The sequence below is a fragment of the Dromaius novaehollandiae genome, chromosome 8 (genome assembly GCF_036370855.1).
Source record: "Dromaius novaehollandiae isolate bDroNov1 chromosome 8, bDroNov1.hap1, whole genome shotgun sequence".
Classification (NCBI taxonomy): Eukaryota; Metazoa; Chordata; class Aves; order Casuariiformes; family Dromaiidae; genus Dromaius; species Dromaius novaehollandiae.
Genome location: NC_088105.1, coordinates 15,222,202 through 15,231,396, shown reverse-complemented (window position 1 = coordinate 15,231,396; position 9,195 = coordinate 15,222,202). Strand labels below are relative to the sequence as shown.

The window sequence follows — 9,195 nt, the reverse complement described above, 5'->3', positions numbered from 1 at the left end:
CTCAACTCCACTCAAATTCTCAAGGCAAATTCTAATTGCAGGTTGGATCATTCCACTTCAGACCAGCTGTTTGTGCAAGACACAATGCTTGAGTCAAGCATGTATCAAGTCTCATCCAAATATCAGCTGGGGAGTTCTACTTGAGTTGATTTATTGCCCACCAACAAACCTTGATCATTGAATCGGGTATTGAGGAGGAGGAAGAAGAAGAAAACTCCCCACAATTAGACAAAGACTTCCATTAAAGCCCACCCTCCCACTTCCCCGTTCTCAATTTACTTTGATTTTGCCTCCAGCATACCAAAAACTCCTCAGATGAGGCGGCGGCCGTTGAGGCGGTTGGAATAACGGTTTCTGCCACGCCCTTCCTCAGGGGTGTGTCCCCCCCGCCCCCGGCACGGCTGCGCTCGCCTCAGCAGTGGCCCTGCCCCGGCAGGGCACTGGCTGCAGCCCCCTCAGGAGCACCCACCTTAGGGGCTGCAGTCCCTTAAATAGGCAGCACCGCCTCCTTCTCAGGTGGGTAATTTTGGCACAGGGTGGGTTTTTGCCACTCTGGTCCCAGCTGCCACAGGCCAGCTGGAGCTGGTTGAGCAGCAGGTGGTGGCCCATAGCCTGTGCCCCCCGGTCACCGCTGCAAGCCCATGGCCCTGGATGTGACACAGGGGAACAACCCAGCAGGCTGACAGGCTCTTTCCCAAGGAGCCCAAATTGTTGCCTCCAAATTTGCAAAGCCACTGGGATGCTAAAAAAACATCCTGACCATTGAAAGTAGGGAGGCTTAGAGTAACATTTCAGAACAGTTTCTGTCTCCACAGACTAGTTTTGCAGGTGTCTGAAGAAATTATCCATGCTACGGGAACAAGCTGATAATTGAGGAAAATGAAAAGGTCATACTCTGATTCTGATACAGCCAAATTATTTTACACCAGCAGAAAGCTTAGGCCTCATATATTCCAAATAGTCCACATTTCTAGCAGAATTGTGTTTCATTTTGCGTAATAGCTCATTCTGTGGTTCAGTGCTAGCAGTGTGTACAACTGTAATACTTCGATCATTTTGGCTCTATCATACTCTTGCAATTCATCTTGACTTGTAGTAGGCCTACATGCCACTATATGATTTGTTTTCTCAATTGTTTGTCCACAGTAAAGCACAATGAACACCTGCATTTGAGAACCGAAAGCTTTTCAATGACCAGAGTCAGTGTAGCATTCAAGCATACGAAACTAGGCCCTCAGCTATGTAAAACGAGCCTGGATAAAGCTATTTCTTTACTAAGAATCTAGTCCCTGTTCTGCAGTGGCAGAGGAACACTTTCAAATAGATGGATAAATTTGTATCATAAATTGACATTTTTATAAATCTTACATGTTTCCTTAAGAATAGGTTTTGTTAGAGTTACAGTGATAAAAAATACAAATTTCTCAAAAGGCAAGGTAAATAACTAAGATGCCTGAGGAGGGGGAAAGTTTTTAAATATAACACTCCCTTCACTTTCCAGAAGGTATAACGTGCAATTTCTAACAAACATAGGAAAAACATCACTACGTTGTGGAACACAAATCATCTAAAATTTTGCTGTTGTAGTCTTTGGTTTGATCAAGGAAGGCTTCTAGATACAATGTATTGCAGGGAAAAAAACCTGCTCAACTCACATGGTTTATATTGAATCAGGAAGCAGGTTATTGATTTGACAATGACACTATTAACTCGCACTCTGTGAGCCAATCATTTAGAATCAATATCGGCAATATATAATAACACATACTTACAAAATGTTAATAAAGACCTACACATTTCTCAGCACAGTTACAATTCATGCTGAAAAGCTCTAGTCACACGAAAGCACGTTCACAGTTGTAAAACACTCCCACCTGCGGGTGCGGGTTCCTGTATTTACACACACCTTCTGTTGGACTTGCAGATGCTCCGGCTTTACGTTTGTCTGTGCTGCTCCCTACAATCTGCTGATCCTCATGCCGGTGAGAAAGCCACTGTGAGGTGACATATGCACGTCCCAGGTGTGGGTCCCTACTGCTCTGCCTGGCCTAGGCAGAGCTTGGGATGCCCGTGGGGCAACTTCTGCCAGTGTCGAACTAGGTTGACTGCTGCTGTTACTCTTTTCTCACTCCATTTCCCTCACTATTGTTACAAATTTTCATGCTTTTTTCATACTTCTTTTCAAGTCAGTCCTCCTTTGTTTCAAAAGTCTCTTTGGAATTTCCTGGTTACTCTTTAATTCAGACAATGGCCATTGTCTTTAGCACCATCTGCATTTGGGAAAATGCCCTCACAGACAGTTTTGGCTGTTGCAGTCACACATATTGTTACTGTTTTGTCAGCTGTTGTTATCCAAATCATTGTACAGGCTCCCCCACCATAATAGTGCATATGAACATTTAGATCAGTCAAGGATGGAAGGGACACACTAAAAGGGGGAAAAGTTTTGGGGAAAGAAAGGGAAATGGGGAAGGCAAGGGAGCTGATACAAATACAAGGCTCACCTGTGTTTAACCATTCAGCCCTAAAATTCATAGCATCTTCTTATAATTAAATATATTAAATATAAATTCTTTATAATTAAATCCTTCGTGATTCAGAGTATAAAACAAGCCAATGTCAGTAAAGTATAAGCCCTTTGCAAATAAACCAAATAAACTTTTTAAAGAAGAAAAGTAAGAATGAGTTTGAAGGACCATGACAAAGCTACGTTCATTTCACTTTCATCTCTTCACTAGGTTTGTTTTTTGTTGAGAATAGAGCTGTCTCACTTTGGCCAACTTCTTAATGAAAGTCAAATTCATCAGTCCTGGTGCTATGTCCTCTGTGATATTAGGGGAATCCTTTCTCAGTAATGATCACTTTTCCCACTAGATCTAAGTGGGTATGGTGTAAGTGCTACCACGAGGATAAAGAACGTACAGGCTGTGATTTGTATGAGGGGTATTGGCTCTGATAGCTAACCTTAGAGCACAGAGTCATGGCTGAAAGGCTGTTTTGTTCCTGTAGCCTCGGTATTTTGTTTGGATTCTTTTTTTAAAAAAAAGCCAGCTGAGCTGAGGAAGTAGTTTTGTTAGAGTCATCAACTCATGTATATCACACATTAATCACTAGAAGACAAAACAGAGGGAAAGAAAATTGTGTTTAGTTGAACAATTACTGGAGTTATTTTTAGACATTTTTTGCAACTGAAATTAAGGCTTACAAAATACAGTGTACTGTACTCTGACTAATCTCTTCTTGTTACAAAATGCAGATGGGAAATAAGGTTTATTCTGTGTAGGATTTCTCCATATGCACTAGTCAGAATCCATATGTTTCCCATTTAGAAGAAAATGTTATGGAAACAATATTAGTTACTTGTAATTCCTGTTTGATTTAGGACAACATTTTCTAAACTAAACATTTTTAAAGTATGTAGCACAGTTTATTGTTGGCATTTCTTATGTGGAAAAGATCTGACATCGAGCAAAATACATCAGTTTTTAAGCAGTTTAAAAACACACATACAATGACAGCACCTTATTTTACCATGCCATAAGACAACACTGTTACCCATGTAATTAACAGTCTATCAGTCTAAAAAACCCTCATCAAATCAGCTGAAAGATTTCTGTAGACTTTTGTGGCCTTTCAAAATAGTCTGTTCCAAAGTCATCTAATTTACTATTGTATGTTAACACAAAAACCAGGCTTTTGTTAGCATCATCCATTATTTTTACTGTACTTTTTAGAATGAGAACATTATAATAAAAGAAACATAATTGGTATACTTACTCAAATGTCATGCAATATTTTTAGACTTAGTCTTTAATCATTTATGGTTTGTCAAAAGGAGATAAAAAAATAGATAAGCAAGTGTTTTCATAATTATCACTGAATTTTGGGTGTTGCTTATTCCATATGCTGATAATTTTGCCAGGGAAGACTTGCTCAGAATGATTATGAAATGCTTTTGTTTCAGTATTCAATCATAATCAACAATTCTTGAAGCAATAATAGTTCAAAATGGCCCGAAGGCCCCATAAAACAAGAGCTGCTTAGCTCTGTGACCTTGATCTTTAGAAAAGCTAAAAAGTTTTAAGATTAGATCTGAATAGTAATGCTGATGAGATACCGTTTAATGGTTTTAGAATTTTGAAATATAATTTTGATCCAAGTGTTTAATAGCATCTTAACTTCTATTTCAGAACTTGGTGTTTCTAATTAGATGTAATCGGGTCTCATTTTTGGTACATAGCCACTACAAAAACAAGACAAATACTGCATGAAATGTGGTATGACCTTTTCATTATTGCTTTGTCAGGACATCTGTCAAGAGACATTTCCCCTATTCCACAGCAGTCAGACATTTCAATGAACTATAGTAAGGTATAGCTTGTTCTTGGTAGGAAGCCAGACTGTTACCCAATAAGATTCATAATACACTATAGTCAACAAGATACCAAGGTACAAGGTACATAATAAAACAGAATTTGTCTTTTGAAGTAGTAAAGGTCAACAACTCACTGCACTTTAGAATGGCAGATAGGAGAGGGCAAAAAAAAAAAAAAAATTGCGTTTTCCACACTCCTGACAGTATTATCTGATTATACTAGTTAGAATTTTTATTACGCAAAAATTTCTGAAATGTTTTTAGTGAGCAATTTTGTAACATCCATAATGAAAGGCAAATAAGAAATGGCAGCTCAAAATTTACAGCAGAAAGAACAGACATAGGCAGACATAGTTTTCTAGTGAAAAGAAAAAAATTGCATAGACTTGCCAAATTCTGGAGAGTTTAATATGACAGTTTTTAGGGAGTTCGTAAAAATCATTCTGTCTTCTCAGGTTAAAATGAGTTGTTTCAGAGACAAAGCAAGCATCCCATCCCACAAAATTTAATAGTTTTTTTGAAACTCTGGTTATACAGTGAAGATGAAAGTGACAATCAGCTCATCCCAGCATATATGCATGCATTTTCTAATCTCTTCAGATTACTTCTGAGGGAACTGCAATGAATAAGAAAAGCACAAGCTACATGTCAGCGGTAATGACAGTTCTCTCTCTTGGGAAAGTTTTAGAGGTTTCCTAATCAAAAATATCATGGGTATAGAACAATTTAAAACTTAATAGTAATTGCTTACCACAACATCACAGTTCAAGACAAATATTTGCTACTAATGAGTATTTACTCCTTCATTCTAAGCAATACACAATAGAAACATTTAAAATGTTTTTACTGAAAATTAAATATTTATATTACAATTGTCTTTATCTTTTCTCAGTGCTTCACTTACCTGTTACATCTGTCATTTAATCAAGCCTCCAATCTTGCAACTGATTATATGCAGAAAGACTGCTGAACCCAAAGAGTGTCCTTTTGAGTCATTCTCAATGAGGTCTGAGAGTAAATTCTTTGGAAAAGAAATGATTTAGTGTAAATTTCTGTAGTTTTTTAAGTGAGAGAAAAAACATATTTACCTTTGTATTTTAGTGAATATCTTCAATTTTCAGAAAGCACAGGGGCAGGACATATTTAGGAGAAGGTAGACAGTGATTAAAACAGGAAGGGTTCAGTTCCACATTATCAATGCTACAGCACTGCAGAGCCTCCAGAGCTATATAAGGAAGCACAAGTCATTATTAAGAACAATCCTAAAGTTTGCCAGTCTTGCTTATAAATACACTAGGGAAGAAAATAGGGAGTAGCATTGTATCCTAAAGCAATGTTTAGTACCTTTCAGGAAAGACAACTGTGATTTAGCAAACACTTCCTTTTTCTGTTTAATTCTGTGAAACATTTCTAATGCTTTCTGATTCCTCAGTCAGCTTTTTTTTCCTTCCCGCTCCTTCATGCACATACAGAGAAAACTCTGAGTTACAGCCCAGTGGCCTGGTTCATTGTCATTTTCTGGAATGGAGTCACACTTTGTCACATCCGGTTACTATTATTTCCTTAAACTTTCCACATGGTGAGTCAGCTGAACTTTTCGAGGCAAACACCCACAGGGCTACTGCAGCTGTCTCTACTGAAAATGGCTTAGTAGTGTCACATACGACTTTGAGAGCTTGACATTCTACAGATAGTTTACAATTGAAATTACTTTTAGGAGAGTGCAGATTTATATCTCAGCAATTAAACCATCCACAGTTCCAAACTTTAACCCTGTGATTTCTCACCTGAGCTTGACTACATGAAATGGAGTTAGCATTACACAGTATGTGAGAAGACTGGCTTTAATTAATTACACCACTGATTTAATATGTCTTTCAGTAGCTGATCATGGTAGCAAAAATACTAAAATTATAGCAACTTCTTACTAGCAACAAAATGGGAGGGACCTCAATGATCAGAGCACAAAGTAGCTCAAGGTTTGGAGATGGGCATCAACATTTTTCATAACAAGATCTTTAACTAATAACAGGATGCGTGTGCTATTTTTCATGTTATAGTTACAATAATTATAGTTGTAGTAGTAGTTCCTAGTACTAATAGTTACTGGTATATAGTTGTATAGTAGTTACAGCAGCTCAAGAGTTTAGAAATTCTTACGCTGAAAAACTATGCTGAGAACAATGTTGTTCAAGACTTCTCAGGCATATAAGAAAATTAAGTCTTGAAGAAGCAGCAATTAAGATCTGGATTAGGGAACTGGGAGGGGTTATTTCAGCTGCCTCTGTGCCTTCCAGTACTCTCTCCTCCTTATTGCCTAAAACATTGACAAGTATGGGATCTCTTTACTCATCCTAATGGAAGTCTCCTAGGTCTCCCTCCCTATTCCCCAGACAGCACTTGGACATGTGGGAGAGATGAGAACTGGCCAGGAACTGTTCCTGCTCCTAGGCTGCCTAAAGAGAGGAGGAATAGAAACAGAAAAGAGTTCTGGAGAAATGTTGAGAGTTTAGCTTTGAAGCTCTCCAAAGTATGTTTTAAAGAACCTAGTTAACCTTGCCTTACTTTTATCATACTAAATATCCTAAAGGACTTTATTATTATTTGTGTATCATTTAATATGCTTTCACACTTTACCTAAACTTTTGAATGTGTGGAGCTGACAAAAGTATAATGAGTACGTAGCCATAGTCATTCTTTTTGAACTTGACTGTTGACTGAGTAGAAACAAGAGATTTTAGTCCTTGGATAGAAAGCCCTCACTAAAATAGAAAGTCTTGTTCTTGTTGATAGAGTTAAAGAGTACATTAATATATTCCTGGTACTGCAGAAATGTGGTGATGGTTTGGGGAGTATTAAAATGCCTTAAAAGATGCATAAGTCCAATAAGCAAGAATCCTAGATCCCAGAAGGCAAGCCGTAGCACCGAAGTAACAAGCATACTGTGCGGAAATCTGCACAGCTCCCCTTGGTAACTAGGCTTGGATAGCAATGGCTGATAAAGTACAAACATGAGTGTAAAAAGAATGTGTGAATGGAAAGCCAGAAGCATCTGAGAGTCTGTGTGCCCAAAGACTGATTACATTAAGAGAACATTAGCAGTGATGACGTTTGCTTAAGATGGCCATCATCCCGATTTAAGTGTAACTAAGGAATTCCAAAGAGACTTTGGGAGTCACCTGAAGCATGAAAGAAACATGAAAATTTGTAACAAGAGTGAGGAACCATGGACTGAGAAGAGGGTAACAGAGCAGCAGTCAACCTGGCTGGACACTGGCAGAAGTTGCCCCACGGGCATTACAACTCTGCCTCGGTCAGGTCTGTTCGTATGTCTTTATTAACATTTTGTAAGTGCATGTTACTGTAGCTTATCTGTTTTATTACTGGATCCTGAATGATTGGCTAACTGATTACCAGTTAATAACTTTTCATTAATAAATCAATAAACCACACCAATCCTGATTTGATGTAAATCACATGAGTTGAGCGGTTTTCCCTACAACAGCCTACCTCTATTATATAGGAAGCCATTTCTGTTCCTGTGCCAACAATAGCCATATGGCACAGTAGAACGGAAGGGAAAGACATCTAAACTAGCCCTCATTACTACAGGTATTTATCCTGGTTTGAACACTGTGCTAGTAGTGCACAGAGCTGTGAACTTGCCTCTGTACATGTCAACATAATCACAGTTCATCTGCAGCTGAAGTTATGAGTTATGAAGCTAGATGAGAAAGGGAATGAACATGTAGAACAGGGCTTCAAGATACCATTCATACCAGGGCCTTGCGAGTTTTTTCAAATGTTCATAGGTCAGTTAAGCTCTAAGCAAAGCAGGTTCTGAGGAATTTGAGCTGGGGTAAGCAGATTTCCACATTCAGAGGACAAGAGAGAGATCTGAGAGCAGCTACAGAGAGGGAAAGAGAGAGAGAGATTTATTTCACAGAATCACAGAACGGTTGAGGTTGGAAGGGACCTCTGGAGATCACCTAGTCCAAACCTTCTGCTCAAGCAGGGTCACCTAGAGCATGCTGCACAGCATCACATCCAGACGGGTTTTGAATATCTCTAAAGAAGGGGACTGCACAATCTCTCTGGGCAATCTGTTCCAGTGTTCTGTCACCCTCACAGTAAAGAAGTTTTTCCTCATATTCAGATGGAACTTCCTGTGTTTCAGTTCATGCCCATTGCCTCTTGTCCTGTCACTGGGCATCACTGAAAATAGTCTGGCCCTATACTCTTGACACCCTCCCTTCAGGTATTTGTATCCATTGATAAGATCCCCTCTCAGTCTTCTCTTCTCCAGGCTCTTCTCGGTCTTCTCTTCTCCAGGTCTCTCAGCCTTTCCTCGTAAGAGAGATGCTCCAGTCCCCTAATCATCTTTGTAGCCCTATGCTGGACTCTCTCCAGTAGTTCCACGTCTCTCTTGTACTGGGGAGCCCAAAACCATACACGCAGTACTCCAGATGTACTCACCAGGGCTGAGTAGAGGGGAAAGATCACCTCCCTTGACCTGCTGGCAACTCTCTTCCTAATGCACCCCAGGATACCATTGGCCTTCCTGGCCCCAAGGGCACATTGGTGGCTCATGGTTAACTTGCCGTCTACCAGGACTCCAAGGTCCTCCTCCGCAGAGCTGCTCTCCAGCAGGTCAACTCCCGACTGGTGCATGAGGTTATTCCTTCCTAGGTGCAGGACCCTGCACTTGCCTTTGTTGAACTTCATGAGCTTCCTCTCCGCCCAACTCTCCAGCCTGTCCAGGTCTCTCTGAATGGCAGCACAGCCCTCTGGTGTATTAGCCACTCCTCCCAGTTTTGTAT

The 9,195-nt window shown here is 39.7% G+C and overlaps 1 long non-coding RNA gene across 1 annotated transcript; it reads right to left on the bottom strand.

Annotated features, from left to right (window-relative positions):
• Nucleotides 1-3,405: 3,405 nt before the first annotated feature.
• On the bottom strand, nt 3,406-8,051 carry LOC135329014 (uncharacterized). The gene is made up of 4 exons (XR_010390139.1): nt 5,720-8,051; nt 5,464-5,600; nt 5,280-5,396; nt 3,406-4,991 (listed from the first exon to the last, which is right to left on the bottom strand). It is a non-coding gene; the product is annotated as an uncharacterized LOC135329014 (long non-coding RNA).
• Between the last annotated feature and the right edge of the window lie 1,144 nt (nt 8,052-9,195).